The sequence below is a fragment of the Sturnus vulgaris genome, unplaced genomic scaffold (assembly GCF_052056855.1).
Source record: "Sturnus vulgaris isolate bStuVul1 unplaced genomic scaffold, bStuVul1.hap1 Scaffold_87, whole genome shotgun sequence".
NCBI lineage: Eukaryota > Metazoa > Chordata > Aves > Passeriformes > Sturnidae > Sturnus > Sturnus vulgaris.
Window position 1 is genome coordinate 3,834,096 of NW_028276756.1, and position 15,917 is coordinate 3,850,012.

A 15,917-nucleotide genomic window follows, 5' to 3' on the forward strand; every position below is an offset into this window, starting at 1 on the left:
GTGAAAGCGGAGCAAGGCGTGGGCGAGGGCGGTGAACGAAGCGGCAAAAGCGCCGTGCTTGTGTGCACCACGTTAGAGGCTATTAGGAGAGGAAGGTGGTTGACTCTCGCTTGCCTTCCCAAGTGCCCTTAGCAGTCGGAAGGAGCAAGCTGAAGCACTGCTGCTTGTGCTGCTCCTTGGTTCCCTTGCAGCCCGCTCTGAAAGCATTGGCGGTCACTTCTAGGCGCCGAGTTGCACACACACAGCACCACGCTAAGTGCCGCGGAGAAGGGAAATCCAGAGTGCAGCGAGGAGCTGGACGTGGCTTACGTGCAGTAAGGAGAAGGTGACCCTAGGCAATGGCTCTTCAATCTGGCCGCCTCTGCTCTGGTAGCAACTTTTGCAAGTCGGCAAAGGGAGCCGCGAGTATGTAGAACGGAGGGCAGCTAGACGCCGAGTGTTATGCGCCCTTTCAGGGCTGCTGACAAGGGGCTACTTTAAGAACGCCTTCTTCGTCCTCGCGTCCTTCTCGCTACGCTCTAGCTGCATGGAGTACAGCACAGCGAAGGAGTGAAGACGGGTACTGCCCCAGCTTTTGCCCTGGCGTGCAACGGCTGTGTGCTGCTTCTCCAAGCAGCAAGAGCACTGAGAAGTGAAAGCGATTGTGAAGGAGCTCTTTGGCTGCTCGTGTGCTCTTCGCTGCACTGCGCCGCTCGCAAGCGGCTTCGTTCTACGGCGTCTGCCGTCCGGAGAGAGCTGAACTGCAGCGGTCAGTTTCAGCTCTGCCCAACAGCGCGCTCTCAGTTCTGCGGACAAGCACGCCCTGTTGCCTTGGCTCCGAGTGCAAAGTCCCTAGCGAGCACTCACTCAGTGCAATGCACCCAGAAAGACGCTCTCGCTCGTCTTTCAAGGAGCGATTCCTAACAGCACAAGCAGCAGAGGCACAAACTGGATGACGAGAAGGGACAATGTAGAACACGTCTCTGTCCTGGCACATTGTCGTGTGCGGTACGTCCCTCCGGGTCTTCGGTCCTTGCGAAGCTCTATGTACTGCGAGCGCAGCTACTTGCAGCTGAGAAGGACCGCGGAGCTAGCAGCGAATTCGGAGAGCGCTAAGCACGAAGTCAAGAAGCGAGACGTGTCCCTGCAACGCGGTGCTAAGAGCAGCTTCCTGGCGGCGGGGGCGAGCCCTGGCCACAAGACATTCTCGTCCTGGCAACGGGTCTCTGTGAAGGGCGTAGGCGAAAAGCTTTCGTTTTCCATTCGAACTGCGAGAGAGGCAGACTGTTACACGGAGCTCTGAGAACAAAGGTGCACGCCCTAGGGTGGCTTGGGCAGAAGAAGCGTTCTCGAGCTCTTGGCTGCCCGCACACTGCTGGGTATGTGGCGCCCCTGCAGCGGCTTCTGGCCGCCGGCAAGTGAAAGCGGAGCCAGGCGTAGGCGAGGGCGAGGGCGGTGAACGAAGCGGCTATGTGCCGTGCTTGTGTGCACCACGTTAGAGGCTACTAGGAGAGGAAGGTGGTTGACTCTCGCTTGCCTTCCCAAGTGCCCTTAGCAGTCGGAAGGAGCAAGCTGAAGCACTGCTGCTTGTGCTGCTCCTTGGTTCCCTTGCAGCCCGCTCTGAAAGCATTGGCGGTCACTTCTAGGCGCCGAGTTGCACACACACAGCACCACGCTAAGTGCCGCGGAGAAGGGAAATCCAGAGTGCAGCGAGGAGCTGGACGTGGCTTACGTGCAGTAAGGAGAATGTGAACTTAGGCACTGCCTCTTCAATCTGGCCGCCTCTGCTCTGGTAGCAACTTTTGCAAGTCGGCAAAGGGAGCCGCGAGTATGTAGAACGGAGGGCAGCTAGACGCCGAGTGTTATGCGCCCTTTCAGGGCTGCTGACAAGGGGCTACTTTAAGAACGCCTTCTTCGTCCTCGCGTCCTTCTCGCTTCGTTCTAGCTGCATGGAGTACAGCACAGCGAAGGAGTGAAGACGGGCACTGCCCCAGCTTTTGCCCTGGCGTGCAACGGCTGTGTGCTGCTTTTCCAAGCAGCAAGAGCACTGAGAAGTGAAAGCGATTGTGAAGGAGCTCTTTGGCTGCTCGTGTGCTCTTCGCTGCACTGCGCCGCTGGCAAGCGGCTTCGTTCTTCGGCGTCTGCCGTCCGGAGAGAGCTGAACTGCAGCGGTCAGTTTCAGCTCTGCCCAACAGCGCGCTCTCAGTTCTGCGGACAAGCACGCCCTGTTGCCTTGGCTCCGAGTGCAAAGTCCCTAGCGAGCACTCACTCAGTGCAATGCACCCAGAAAGACGCTCTCGCTCGTCTTTCAAGGAGCGATTCCTAACAGCACAAGCAGCAGAGGCACAAACTGGATGACGAGAAGGGACAATGTAGAACACGTCTCTGTCCTGGCACATTGTCGTGTGCGATACGTCCCTCCGGGTCTTCGGTCCTTGCGAAGCTCTATGTACTGCGAGCGCAGCTACTTGCAGCTGAGAAGGACCGCGGAGCTAGCAGCGAATTCGGAGAGCGCTAAGCACGAAGTCAAGAAGCGAGACGTGTCCCTGCAACGCGGTGCTAAGAGCAGCTTCCTGGCGGCGGGGGCCAGCCCCGGCCACAAGACATTCTCGTCCTGGCAACGGGTCTCTGTGAAGGGCGTAGGCGAAAAGCTTTCGTTTTCCATTCGAACTGCGAGAGAGGCAGACTGTTACACGGAGCTCTGAGAACAAAGGTGCACGCCCTAGGGTGGCTTGGGCAGAAGAAGCGTTCTCGAGCTCTTGGCTGCCCGCACACTGCTGGGTATGTGGCGCCCCTGCAGCGGCTTCTGGCCGCCGGCAAGTGAAAGCGGAGCCAGGCGTAGGCGAGGGCGAGGGCGGTGAACGAAGCGGCTATGTGCCGTGCTTGTGTGCACCACGTTAGAGGCTATTAGGAGAGGAAGGTGGTTGACTCTCGCTTGCCTTCCCAAGTGCCCTTAGCAGTCGGAAGGAGCAAGCTGAAGCACTGCTGCTTGTGCTGCTCCTTGGTTCCCTTGCAGCCCGCTCTGAAAGCATTGGCGGTCACTTCTAGGCGCCGAGTTGCACACACACAGCACCACGCTAAGTGCCGCGGAGAAGGGAAATCCAGAGTGCAGCGAGGAGCTGGACGTGGCTTACGTGCAGTAAGGAAAAGGTGAACCTAAGCACTGCCTCTTTAATCTGGCCGCCTCTGCTCTGGTAGCAACTTTTGCAAGTCGGCAAAGGGAGCCGCGAGTATGTAGAACGGAGGGCAGCGAGACGCCGTGTGTTATGCGCCCTTTCAGGGCTGCTGACAAGGGGCTACTTTAAGAACGCCTTCTTCGTCCTCGCGTCCTTCTCGCTTCGCTCTAGCTGCATGGAGTACAGCACAGCGAAGGAGTGAAGACGGGTACTGCCCCAGCTTTTGCCCTGGCGTGCAACGGCTGTGTGCTGCTTTTCCAAGCAGCAAGAGCACTGAGAAGTGAAAGCGATTGTGAAGGAGCTCTTTGGCTGCTCGTGTGCTCTTCGCTGCACTGCGCCGCTCGCAAGCGGCTTCGTTCTTCGGCGTCTGCCGTCCGGAGAGAGCTGAACTGCAGCGGTCAGTTTCAGCTCTGCCCAACAGCGCGCTCTCAGTTCTGCGGACAAGCACGCCCTGTTGCCTTGGCTCCGAGTGCAAAGTCCCTAGCGAGCACTCACTCAGTGCAATGCACCCAGAAAGACGCTCTCGCTCGTCTTTCAAGGAGCGATTCCTAACAGCACAAGCAGCAGAGGCACAAACTGGATGACGAGAAGGGACAATGTAGAACACGTCTCTGTCCTGGCACATTGTCGTGTGCGATACGTCCCTCCGGGTCTTCGGTCCTTGCGAAGCTCTATGTACTGCGAGCGCAGCTACTTGAAGCTGAGAAGGACCGCGGAGCTAGCAGCGAATTCGGAGAGCGCTAAGCACGAAGTCAAGAAGCGAGACGTGTCCCTGCAACGCGGTGCTAAGAGCAGCTTCCTGGCGGCGGGGGCGAGCCCTGGCCACAAGACATTCTCGTCCTGGCAACGGGTCTCTGTGAAGGGCGTAGGCGAAAAGCTTTCGTTTTCCATTCGAACTGCGAGAGAGGCAGACTGTTACACGGAGCTCTGAGAACAAAGGTGCACGCCCTAGGGTGGCTTGGGCAGAAGAAGCGTTCTCGAGCTCTTGGCTGCCCGCACACTGCTGGGTATGTGGCGCCCCTGCAGCGGCTTCTGGCCGCCGGCAAGTGAAAGCGGAGCCAGGCGTAGGCGAGGGCGAGGGCGGTGAACGAAGCGGCACAAGCGCCGTGCTTGTGTGCACCACGTTACAGGCTACTAGGAGAGGAAGGTGGGTGACGGTCGCTTGCCTTCCCAAGTGCCCTTAGCAGTCGGAAGGAGCAAGCTGAAGCACTGCTGCTTGTGCTGCTCCTTGCTTCCCTTGCACCCCGCTGTGAAAGCATTGGCTGTCACTTCCAGGCGCCGAGTAGCACACAGCACCACGCTAAGTGCCGCGGAGAAGGGAAATCCAGAGTGCAGCGAGGAGCTGGACGTGGCTTACGTGCAGTAAGGAGAAGGTGAACCTAGGCACTGCCTCTTCAATCTGGCCGCCTCTGCTCTGGTAACAACTTTTGCAAGTCGGCAGAGGGAGCCGCGAGTATGTAGAACGGAGGGCAGCCAGACGCCGTCTGTGATGCGCTCTTTCAGGACTGCTGACAGTGGGCTACTTTAAGAAAGCCTTCTTCTTCCTCGCGTCCTTGTCGCTTCGCTCTAGCTGCATGGAGTACAGCACAGCGGAGTGAGGACGGGCGCTGCCCGAGATTTTGCCCTGGCGTGCAACGGCTGTGTGCTGCTTTTCCAAGCAGCAAGAGCAATGAGAAGTGAAAGCGATTGTGAAGGAGCTCTTTGGCTGCTCGTGTGCTCTTCGCTGCACTGCGCCGCTCGCAAGCGACTTCGTTCTTCGCTTCCTGGCGTCCGGAGGGAGCTGAACTCCAGCGGTCAGTTTCAGCTCTGCCCAACAGCGTGCTCTCAGTTCTGCGGACAAGCACGCCCCGTTGCCTCGGCTCCGAGTGCAAAGTCCTTAGCGAGCACTCACTCAGTGCAATGCACCCAGAAAGACGCTCTCGCTCGTCTTTCAAGGAGCGATTCCTAACAGCACAAGCAGCAGAGGCACAAACTGGATGACGAGAAATGACCATGTAGAACACGTCTCTCTCCTGCCAGAGTTTCGTGTGCGATATGTCCCTCCGGGTCTTCGGTCCTTGCGAAGCTCTATGTTCTCCGAACGCTGCTACTTGCTGCTGAGAAGGACCGTGGAGCTAGCGGCGAATTTGGAGAGCGCTAAGCACGAAGTCAAGAAGCGAGACGTGCCTCTGCAATGCGGTGCTAAGAGCAGCTTCCTCTCGGCAGAGTTGAGCTCCGGCCACAAGATATTCTTTTCTGACAACGTATCTCTGTGAAGGGCGTAAGCGAAAACTTTCGTTTTCCATTCGAACTGCGAGAGAGGCAGGCTGTTGCATGGAGCTCTGAGAACAAAGGTGCACGCCCTAGGCGGGCTTGGGCAGAAGCAGCGTTCTCCAGCTCTAGGCTGCCGGCACACGGCCGGCTGCGTGGTTCCCCTGCAGCGGCTTCTGGCCGACAGCAAGTGAAAGCGACGCCAGGCATGGGCGAGGGCAGTGAAGGAAGCGGTACAAGCGCCGTGCTTGTGTGCACCACGTTACAGGCTACTAGGAGAGGAAGGTGGGTGACGGTCGCTTGCCTTCCCAAGTGCCCTTAGCAGTCGGAAGGAGCAAGCTGAAGCACTGCTGCTTGTGCTGCTCCTTGGTTCCCTTGCAGCCCGCTGTGAAAACATTGGCGGTCTCTTCTATGCGCCGAGGTGCCCCGACAGAGCGCCACGGTGAGTGCCGCGGAGAAGGGAAATCCAGAGTGCAGCGAGGAGCTGGACGTGGCTTACGTGCAGTAAGGAGAAGGTGAACCTAGGCACTGCCTCTTCAATCTGGCCGCCTCTGCTCTGGTAGCAACTTTTGCAAGTCGGCAAAGGGAGCCGCGAGTATGTAGAACGGAGGGCAGCCAGACGCCGTGTGTGATGCGCTCTTTCAGGACTGCTGACAGTGGGCTACTTTGAGAAAGCCTTCTTCTTCCTCGCGTCCTTGTCGCTTCGCTCTAGCTGCATGGAGTACAGCACAGCGAAGGAGTGAGGACGGGCGCTGCCCGAGATTTTGCCCTGGCGTGCAACGGCTGTGTGCTGCTTTTCCAAGCAGCAAGAGCAATGAGAAGTGAAAGCGATTGTGAAGGAGCTCTTTGGCTGCTCGTGTGCTCTTCGCTGCACTGCGCCGCTCGCAAGCGACTTCGTTCTTCGCTTTCTACCGTCCGGAGGGAGCTGAACTCCAGCGGTCAATTTCAGCTCTGCCCAACAGCGTGCTCTCAGTTCTGCGGACAAGCACGCCCTGTTGCCTCGGCTCCGAGTGCAAAGTCCTTAGCGAGCACTCAGTGCAATGCACCCAGAAAGACGCTCTCGCTCGTCTTTCAAGGAGCGATTCTTAACAGCAGAAGCAGCAGAGGCACAAACTGGATGACGAGAAATGACCATGTAGAACACGTCTCTGTCCTGGCACATTGTCGTGTGCGATATGTCCCTCCGGGTCTTCGGTCCTTGCCAAGCTCTATGTACTGCGAACGCTGCTACTTGCAGCTGAGAAGGACCGTGGAGCTAGCGGCGAATTTGGAGAGCGCTAAGCACGAAGTCAAGAAGCGAGACGTGCCTCTGCAATGCGGTGCTAAGAGCAGCTTCCTCTCGGCAGAGTTGAGCTCCGGCCACAAGACATTCTTTTCTGACAACGTATCTCTCTGAAGGGCGTAGGCGAAAAGCTTTCGTTTTCCATTCGAACTGCGAGAGAGGCAGGCTGTTGCACGGAGCTCTGAGAACAAAGGTGCACGCCCTAGGCGGGCTTGGGCAGAAGCTGCGTTCTCGAGCTCTTGGCTGCCGGCACACGGCCGGCTGTGTGGTTCCCCTGCAGCGGCTTCTGGCAGCCGGGAAGTGAAAGCGGCGGCAGGCGAGGGCGACGGCGAGGGCGGTGAACGAAGCGGCACAAGCGCCGTGCTTGTGTGCACCACGTTACAGGCTACTAGGAGAGGAAGGTGGGTGACGGTCGCTTGCCTTCCCAAGTGCCCTTAGCAGTCGGAAGGAGCAAGCTGAAGCACTGCTGCTTGTGCTGCTCCTTGGTTCCCTTGCAGCCCGCTGTGAAAGCATTGGCTGTCACTTCCAGGCGCCGAGTAGCACACAGCACCACGATAAGTGCCGCGGAGAACGGAAATCCAGAGTGCAGCGAGGAGCTGGACGTGGCTTACGTGCAGTAAAGAGAAGGTGAACCTAGGCACTGCCTCTTCAATCTGGCCGCCTCTGCTCTGGTAGCAACTTTTGCAAGTCGGCAAAGGGAGCCGCGAGTATGTAGAACGGAGGGCAGCCAGACGCCGTCTGTGATGCGCTCTTTCAGGACTGCTGACAGTGGGCTACTTTGAGAAAGCCTTCTTCTTCCTCGCGTCCTTGTCGCTTCGCTCTAGCTGCATGGAGTACAGCACAGAGAAGGAGTGAGGACGGGCGCTGCCCGAGATTTTGCCCTGGCGTGCAACGGCTGTGTGCTGCTTTTCCAAGCAGCAAGAGCAATGAGAAGTGAAAGCGATTGTGAAGGAGCTCTTTGGCTGCTCGTGTGCTCTTCGCTGCACTGCGCCGCTCGCAAGAGGCTTCGTTCTTCGGCGTCTGCTGTCCGGAGAGAGCTGAACTCCAGCGGTCAGTTTCAGTTCTGCCCAACAGCGTGCTCTCAGTTCTGCGGACAAGCACGCCCCGTTGCCTCGGCTCCGAGTGCAAAGTCCTTAGCGAGCACTCACTCAGTGCAATGCACCCAGAAAGACGCTCTCGCTCGTCTTTCAAGGAGCGATTCCTAACAGCAGAAGCAGCAGAGGCACAAACTGGATGACGAGAAATGACCATGTAGAACACGTCTCTGTCCTGCCAGAGTTTCGTGTGCGATATGTCCCTCCGGGTCTTCGGTCCTTGCCAAGCTCTATGTACTGCGAACGCTGCTACTTGCAGCTGAGAAGGACCGTGGAGCTAGCGGCGAATTTGGAGAGCGCTAAGCACGAAGTCAAGAAGCGAGACGTGCCTCTGCAATGCGGTGCTAAGAGCAGCTTCCTCTCGGCAGAGTTGAGCTCCGGCCACAAGACATTCTTTTCTGACAACGTATCTCTGTGAAGGGCGTAGGCGAAAACTTTCGTTTTCCATTCGAACTGCGAGAGAGGCAGGCTGTTGCACGGAGCTCTGAGAACAAAGGTGCACGCCCTAGGCGGGCTTGGGCAGAAGCAGCGTTCTCGAGCTCTTGGCTGCCGGCACACGGCCGGCTGCGTGGTTCCCCTGCAGCGGCTTCTGGCAGCCGGGAAGTGAAAGCGGCGGCAGGCGAGGGCGACGGCGAGGGCGGTGAACGAAGCGGCACAAGCGCCGTGCTTGTGTGCACCACGTTACAGGCTACTAGGAGAGGAAGGTGGTTGACTCTCGCTTGCCTTCCCAAGTGCCCTTTGCAGTCGCAAGGAGCAAGCTGAAGCACTGCTGCTTGTGCTGCTCCTTGGTTCCCTTGCAGCCCGCTGTGAAAACATTGGCGGTCTCTTCTATGCGCCGAGGTGCCCCGAAAGAGCACCACGATAAGTGCCGCGGAGAACGGAAATCCAGAGTGCAGCGAGGAGCTGGACGTGGCTTACGTGCAGTAAGGAGAAGGTGAACCTAGGCACTGCCTCTTCAATCTGGCCGCCTCTGCTCTGGTAGCAACTTTTGCAAGTCGGCAAAGGGAGCCGCGAGTATGTAGAACGGAGGGCAGCCAGACGCCGTGTGTGATGCGCTCTTTCAGGACTGCTGACTGTGGGCTACTTTGAGAAAGCCTTCTTCTTCCTCGCGTCCTTGTCGCTTCGCTCTAGCTGCATGGAGTACAGCACAGCGAAGGAGTGAGGACGGGCGCTGCCCGAGATTTTGCCCTGGCGTGCAACGGCTGTGTGCTGCTTTTCCAAGCAGCAAGAGCAATGAGAAGTGAAAGCGATTGTGAAGGAGCTCTTTGGCTGCTCGTGTGCTCTTCGCTGCACTGCGCCGCTCGCAAGAGACTTCGTTCTTCGCTTCCTGGCGTCCGGAGGGAGCTGAACTCCAGCGGTCAATTTCAGCTCTGCCCAACAGCGTGCTCTCAGTTCTGCGGACAAGCACGCCCCGTTGCCTCGGCTCCGAGTGCAAAGTCCTTAGGGAGCACTCAGTGCAATGCACCCAGAAAGACGCTCTCGCTCGTCTTTCAAGGAGCGATCCTTAACAGCAGAAGCAGCAGAGGCACAAACTGGATGACGAGAAATGACCATGTAGAACACGTCTCTCTCCTGCCACAGTTTCGTGTGCGATATGTCCCTCCGGGTCTTCGGTCCTTGCCAAGCTCTATGTACTGCGAACGCTGCTACTTGCAGCTGAGAAGGACCGTGGAGCTAGCGGCGAATTTGGAGAGCGCTAAGCACGAAGTCAAGAAGCGAGACGTGCCTCTGCAATGCGGTGCTAAGAGCAGCTTCCTCTCGGCAGAGTTGAGCTCCGGCCACAAGATATTCTTTTCTGACAACGTATCTCTGTGAAGGGCGTAGGCGAAAACTTTCGTTTTCCATTCGAACTGCGAGAGAGGCAGGCTGTTGCACGGAGCTCTGAGAACAAAGGTGCACGCCCTAGGCTGGCTTGGGCAGAAGAAGCGTTCTCGAGCTCTTGGCTGCCGGCACACTGCTGGGTATGTGGCGCCCCTGCAGCGGCTTCTGGCCGCCGGCAATTGAAAGAGGAGCCAGGCGTAGGCGAGGGCGAGGGCGGTGAACGAAGCGGCTATGTGCCGTGCTTGTGTGCACCACGTTAGAGGCTACTAGGAGAGGAAGGTGGTTGACTCTCGCTTGCCTTCCCAAGTGCCCTTAGCAGTCGGAAGGAGCAAGCTGAAGCACTGCTGCTTGTGCTGCTCCTTGGTTCCCTTGCAACCCGCTGTGAAAACATTGGCGGTCACTTCTAGGCCCCGTGTAGCACACAGCACCACGATAAGTGCCGCGGAGAACGGAAATCCAGAGTGCAGCGAGGAGCTGGACGTGGCTTACGTGCAGTAAGGAGAAGGTGAACCTAGGCACTGCCTCTTCAATCTGGCCGCCTCTGCTCTGGTAGCAACTTTTGCAAGTCGGCAAAGGGAGCCGCGAGTATGTAGAACGGAGGGCAGCCAGACGCCGTGTGTGATGCGCTCTTTCAGGACTGCTGACAGTGGGCTACTTTAAGAAAGCCTTCTTCTTCCTCGCGTCCTTGTCGCTTCGCTCTAGCTGCATGGAGTACAGCACAGCGAAGCAGTGAAGACGGGCACTGCCCCAGCTTTTGCCCTGGCGTGCAACGGCTGTGTGCTGCTTTTCCAAGCAGCAAGAGCACTGAGAAGTGAAAGCGATTGTGAAGGAGCTCTTTGGCTGCTCGTGTGCTCTTCGCTGCACTGCGCCGCTCGCAAGCGACTTCGTTCTTCGCTTTCTAGCGTCCGGAGGGAGCTGAACTCCAGCGGTCAATTTCAGCTCTGCCCAACAGCGTGCTCTCAGTTCTGCGGACAAGCACGCCCTGTTGCCTCGGCTCCGAGTGCAAAGTCCTTAGCGAGCACTCAGTGCAATGCACCCAGAAAGACGCTCTCGCTCGTCTTTCAAGGAGCGATTCTTAACAGCAGAAGCAGCAGAGGCACAAACTGGATGACGAGAAATGACCATGTAGAACACGTCTCTCTCCTGCCACAGTTTCGTGTGCGATATGTCCCTCCGGGTCTTCGGTCCTTGCCAAGCTCTATGTACTGCGAGCGCAGCTACTTGCAGCTGAGAAGGACCGTGGAGCTAGCGGCGAATTTGGAGAGCGCTAAGCACGAAGTCAAGAAGCGAGACGTGCCTCTGCAATGCGGTGCTAAGAGTAGCTTCCTCTCGGCAGAGTTGAGCTCCGGCCACAAGACATTCTTTTCTGACAACGTATCTCTCTGAAGAGCGTAGGCGAAAAGCTTTCGTTTTCCATTCGAACTGCGAGAGAGGCAGGCTGTTGCACGGAGCTCTGAGAACAAAGGTGCACGCCCTAGGCGGGCTTGGGCAGAAGCAGCGTTCTCGAGCTCTTGGCTGCCGGCACACGGCCGGCTGCGTGGTTCCCCTGCAGCGGCTTCTGGCAGCCGGGAAGTGAAAGCGGCGGCAGGCGAGGGCGACGGCGAGGGCGGTGAACGAAGCGGCACAAGCGCCGTGCTTGTGTGCACCACGTTACAGGCTACTAGGAGAGGAAGGTGGGTGACGGTCGCTTGCCTTCCCAAGTGCCCTTAGCAGTCGGAAGGAGCAAGCTGAAGCACTGCTGCTTGTGCTGCTCCTTGCTTCCCTTGCAGCCCGCTGTGAAAGCATTGGCTGTCACTTCCAGGCGCCGAGTAGCACACAGCACCACGATAAGTGCCGCGGAGAACGGAAATCCAGAGTGCAGCGAGGAGCTGGACGTGGCTTACGTGCAGTAAGGAGAAGGTGAACCTAGGCACTGCCTCTTCAATCTGGCCGCCTCTGCTCTGGTAACAACTTTTGCAAGTCGGCAGAGGGAGCCGCGAGTATGTAGAACGGAGGGCAGCCAGACGCCGTGTGTGATGCGCTCTTTCAGGACTGCTGACAGTGGGCTACTTTAAGAAAGCCTTCTTCTTCCTCGCGTCCTTGTCGCTTCGCTCTAGCTGCATGGAGTACAGCACAGCGAAGGAGTGAGGACGGGCGCTGCCCGAGATTTTGCCCTGGCGTGCAACGGCTGTGTGCTGCTTTTCCAAGCAGCAAGAGCAATGAGAAGTGAAAGCGATTGTGAAGGAGCTCTTTGGCTGCTCGTGTGCTCTTCGCTGCACTGCGCCGCTCGCAAGCGACTTCGTTCTTCGCTTTCTACCGTCCGGAGGGAGCTGAACTCCAGCGGTCAATTTCAGCTCTGCCCAACAGCGTGCTCTCAGTTCTGCGGACAAGCACGCCCTGTTGCCTCGGCTCCGAGTGCAAAGTCCTTAGCGAGCACTCAGTGCAATGCACCCAGAAAGACGCTCTCGCTCGTCTTTCAAGGAGCGATTCTTAACAGCAGAAGCAGCAGAGGCACAAACTGGATGACGAGAAATGACCATGTAGAACACGTCTCTCTCCTGGCACATTGTCGTGTGCGATATGTCCCTCCGGGTCTTCGGTCCTTGCCAAGCTCTATGTACTGCGAACGCTGCTACTTGCAGCTGAGAAGGACCGTGGAGCTAGCGGCGAATTTGGAGAGCGCTAAGCACGAAGTCAAGAAGCGAGACGTGCCTCTGCAATGCGGTGCTAAGAACAGCTTCCTCTCGGCAGAGTTGAGCTCCGGCCACAAGACATTCTTTTCTGACAACGTATCTCTGTGAAGGGCGTAGGCGAAAACTTTCGTTTTCCATTCGAACTGCGAGAGAGGCAGGCTGTTGCACGGAGCTCTGAGAACAAAGGTGCACGCCCTAGGCGGGCTTGGGCAGAAGCAGCGTTCTCGAGCTCTTGGCTGCCGGCACACGGCCGGCTGCGTGGTTCCCCTGCAGCGGCTTCTGGCAGCCGGGAAGTGAAAGCGGCGGCAGGCGAGGGCGACGGCGAGGGCGGTGAACGAAGCGGCACAAGCGCCGTGCTTGTGTGCACCACGTTACAGGCTACGAGGAGAGGAAGGTGGTTGACTCTCGCTTGCCTTCCCAAGTGCCCTTTGCAGTCGCAAGGAGCAAGCTGAAGCACTGCTGCTTGTGCTGCTCCTTGCTTCCCTTGCAGCCCGCTGTGAAAACATTGGCGGTCTCTTCTATGCGCCGAGGTGCCCCGAAAGAGCACCACGGTGAGTGCCGCGGAGAAGGGAAATCCAGAGTGCAGCGAGGAGCTGGACGTGGCTTACGTGCAGTAAGGAGAAGGTGAACCTAGGCACTGCCTCTTCAATCTGGCCGCCTCTGCTCTGGTAGCAACTTTTGCAAGTCGGCAAAGGGAGCCGCGAGTATGTAGAACGGAGGGCAGCCAGACGCCGTGTGTGATGCGCTCTTTCAGGACTGCTGACAGTGGGCTACTTTGAGAAAGCCTTCTTCTTCCTCGCGTCCTTGTCGCTTCGCTCTAGCTGCATGGAGTACAGCACAGCGAAGGAGTGAGGACGGGCGCTGCCCGAGATTTTGCCCAGGCGTGCAACGGCTGTGTGCTGCTTTTCCAAGCAGCAAGAGCAATGAGAAGTGAAAGCGATTGTGAAGGAGCTCTTTGGCTGCTCGTGTGCTCTTCGCTGCACTGCGCCGCTCGCAAGAGACTTCGTTCTTCGCTTCCTGGCGTCCGGAGGGAGCTGAACTCCAGCGGTCAGTTTCAGCTCTGCCCAACAGCGTGCTCTCAGTTCTGCGGACAAGCACGCCCCGTTGCCTCGGCTCCGAGTGCAAAGTCCTTAGGGAGCACTCAGTGCAATGCACCCAGAAAGACGCTCTCGCTCGTCTTTCAAGGAGCGATTCCTAACAGCAGAAGCAGCAGAGGCACAAACTGGATGACGAGAAATGACCATGTAGAACACGTCTCTCTCCTGCCAGAGTTTCGTGTGCGATATGTCCCTCCGGGTCTTCGGTCCTTGCGAAGCTCTATGTTCTCCGAACGCTGCTACTTGCTGCTGAGAAGGACCGTGGAGCTAGCGGCGAATTTGGAGAGCGCTAAGCACGAAGTCAAGAAGCGAGACGTGCCTCTGCAATGCGGTGCTAAGAGCAGCTTCCTCTCGGCAGAGTTGAGCTCCGGCCACAAGATATTCTTTTCTGACAACGTATCTCTGTGAAGGGCGTAAGCGAAAACTTTCGTTTTCCATTCGAACTGCGAGAGAGGCAGGCTGTTGCACGGAGCTCTGAGAACAAAGGTGCACGCCCTAGGCGGGCTTGGGCAGAAGCAGCGTTCTCCAGCTCTAGGCTGCCGGCACACGGCCGGCTGCGTGGTTCCCCTGCAGCGGCTTCTGGCCGACAGCAAGTGAAAGCGACGCCAGGCATGGGCGAGGGCAGTGAAGGAAGCGGTACAAGCGCCGTGCTTGTGTGCACCACGTTACAGGCTACTAGGAGAGGAAGGTGGGTGACGGTCGCTTGCCTTCCCAAGTGCCCTTTGCAGTCGCAAGGAGCAAGCTGAAGCACTGCTGCTTGTGCTGCTCCTTGGTTCCCTTGCAGCCCGCTGTGAAAACATTGGCGGTCTCTTCTATGCGCCGAGGTGCCCCGACAGAGCGCCACGGTGAGTGCCGCGGAGAAGGGAAATCCAGAGTGCAGCGAGGAGCTGGACGTGGCTTACGTGCAGAAAGGAGAAGGTGAACCTAGGCACTGCCTCTTCAATCTGGCCGCCTCTGCTCTGGTAGCAACTTTTGCAAGTCGGCAAAGGGAGCCGCGAGTATGTAGAACGGAGGGCAGCCAGACGCCGTGTGTGATGCGCTCTTTCAGGACTGCTGACAGTGGGCTACTTTGAGAAAGCCTTCTTCTTCCTCGCGTCCTTGTCGCTTCGCTCTAGCTGCATGGAGTACAGCACAGCGAAGGAGTGAGGACGGGCGCTGCCCGAGATTTTGCCCTGGCGTGCAACGGCTGTGTGCTGCTTTTCCAAGCAGCAAGAGCAATGAGAAGTGAAAGCGATTGTGAAGGAGCTCTTTGGCTGCTCGTGTGCTCTTCGCTGCACTGCGCCGCTCGCAAGCGACTTCGTTCTTCGCTTTCTACCGTCCGGAGAGAGCTGAACTCCAGCGGTCAATTTCAGCTCTGCCCAACAGCGTGCTCTCAGTTCTGCGGACAAGCACGCCCTGTTGCCTCGGCTCCGAGTGCAAAGTCCTTAGCGAGCACTCAGTGCAATGCACCCAGAAAGACGCTCTCGCTCGTCTTTCAAGGAGCGATTCTTAACAGCAGAAGCAGCAGAGGCACAAACTGGATGACGAGAAATGACCATGTAGAACACGTCTCTGTCCTGGCACATTGTCGTGTGCGATATGTCCCTCCGGGTCTTCGGTCCTTGCCAAGCTCTATGTACTGCGAACGCTGCTACTTGCAGCTGAGAAGGACCGTGGAGCTAGCGGCGAATTTGGAGAGCGCTAAGCACGAAGTCAAGAAGCGAGACGTGCCTCTGCAATGCGGTGCTAAGAGCAGCTTCCTCTCGGCAGAGTTGAGCTCCGGCCACAAGACATTTTTTTCTGACAACGTATCTCTCTGAAGGGCGTAGGCGAAAAGCTTTCGTTTTCCATTCGAACTGCGAGAGAGGCAGGCTGTTGCACGGAGCTCTGAGAACAAAGGTGCACGCCCTAGGCGGGCTTGGGCAGAAGCAGCGTTCTCGAGCTCTTGGCTGCCGGCACACGGCCGGCTGTGTGGTTCCCCTGCAGCGGCTTCTGGCAGCCGGGAAGTGAAAGCGGCGGCAGGCGAGGGCGACGGCGAGGGCGGTGAACGAAGCGGCACAAGCGCCGTGCTTGTGTGCACCACGTTACAGGCTACTAGGAGAGGAAGGTGGGTGACGGTCGCTTGCCTTCCCAAGTGCCCTTAGCAGTCGGAAGGAGCAAGCTGAAGCACTGCTGCTTGTGCTGCTCCTTGGTTCCCTTGCAGCCCGCTGTGAAAGCATTGGCTGTCACTTCCAGGCGCCGAGTAGCACACAGCACCACGATAAGTGCCGCGGAGAACGGAAATCCAGAGTGCAGCGAGGAGCTGGACGTGGCTTACGTGCAGTAAGGAGAAGGTGAACCTAGGCACTGCCTCTTCAATCTGGCCGCCTCTGTTCTGGTAACAACTTTTGCAAGTCGGCAGAGGGAGCCGCGAGTATGTAGAACGGAGGGCAGCCAGACGCCGTGTGTGATGCGCTCTTTCAGGACTGCTGACAGTGGGCTACTTTAAGAAAGCCTTCTTCTTCCTCGCGTCCTTGTCGCTTCGCTCTAGCTGCATGGAGTACAGCACAGCGAAGGAGTGAGGACGG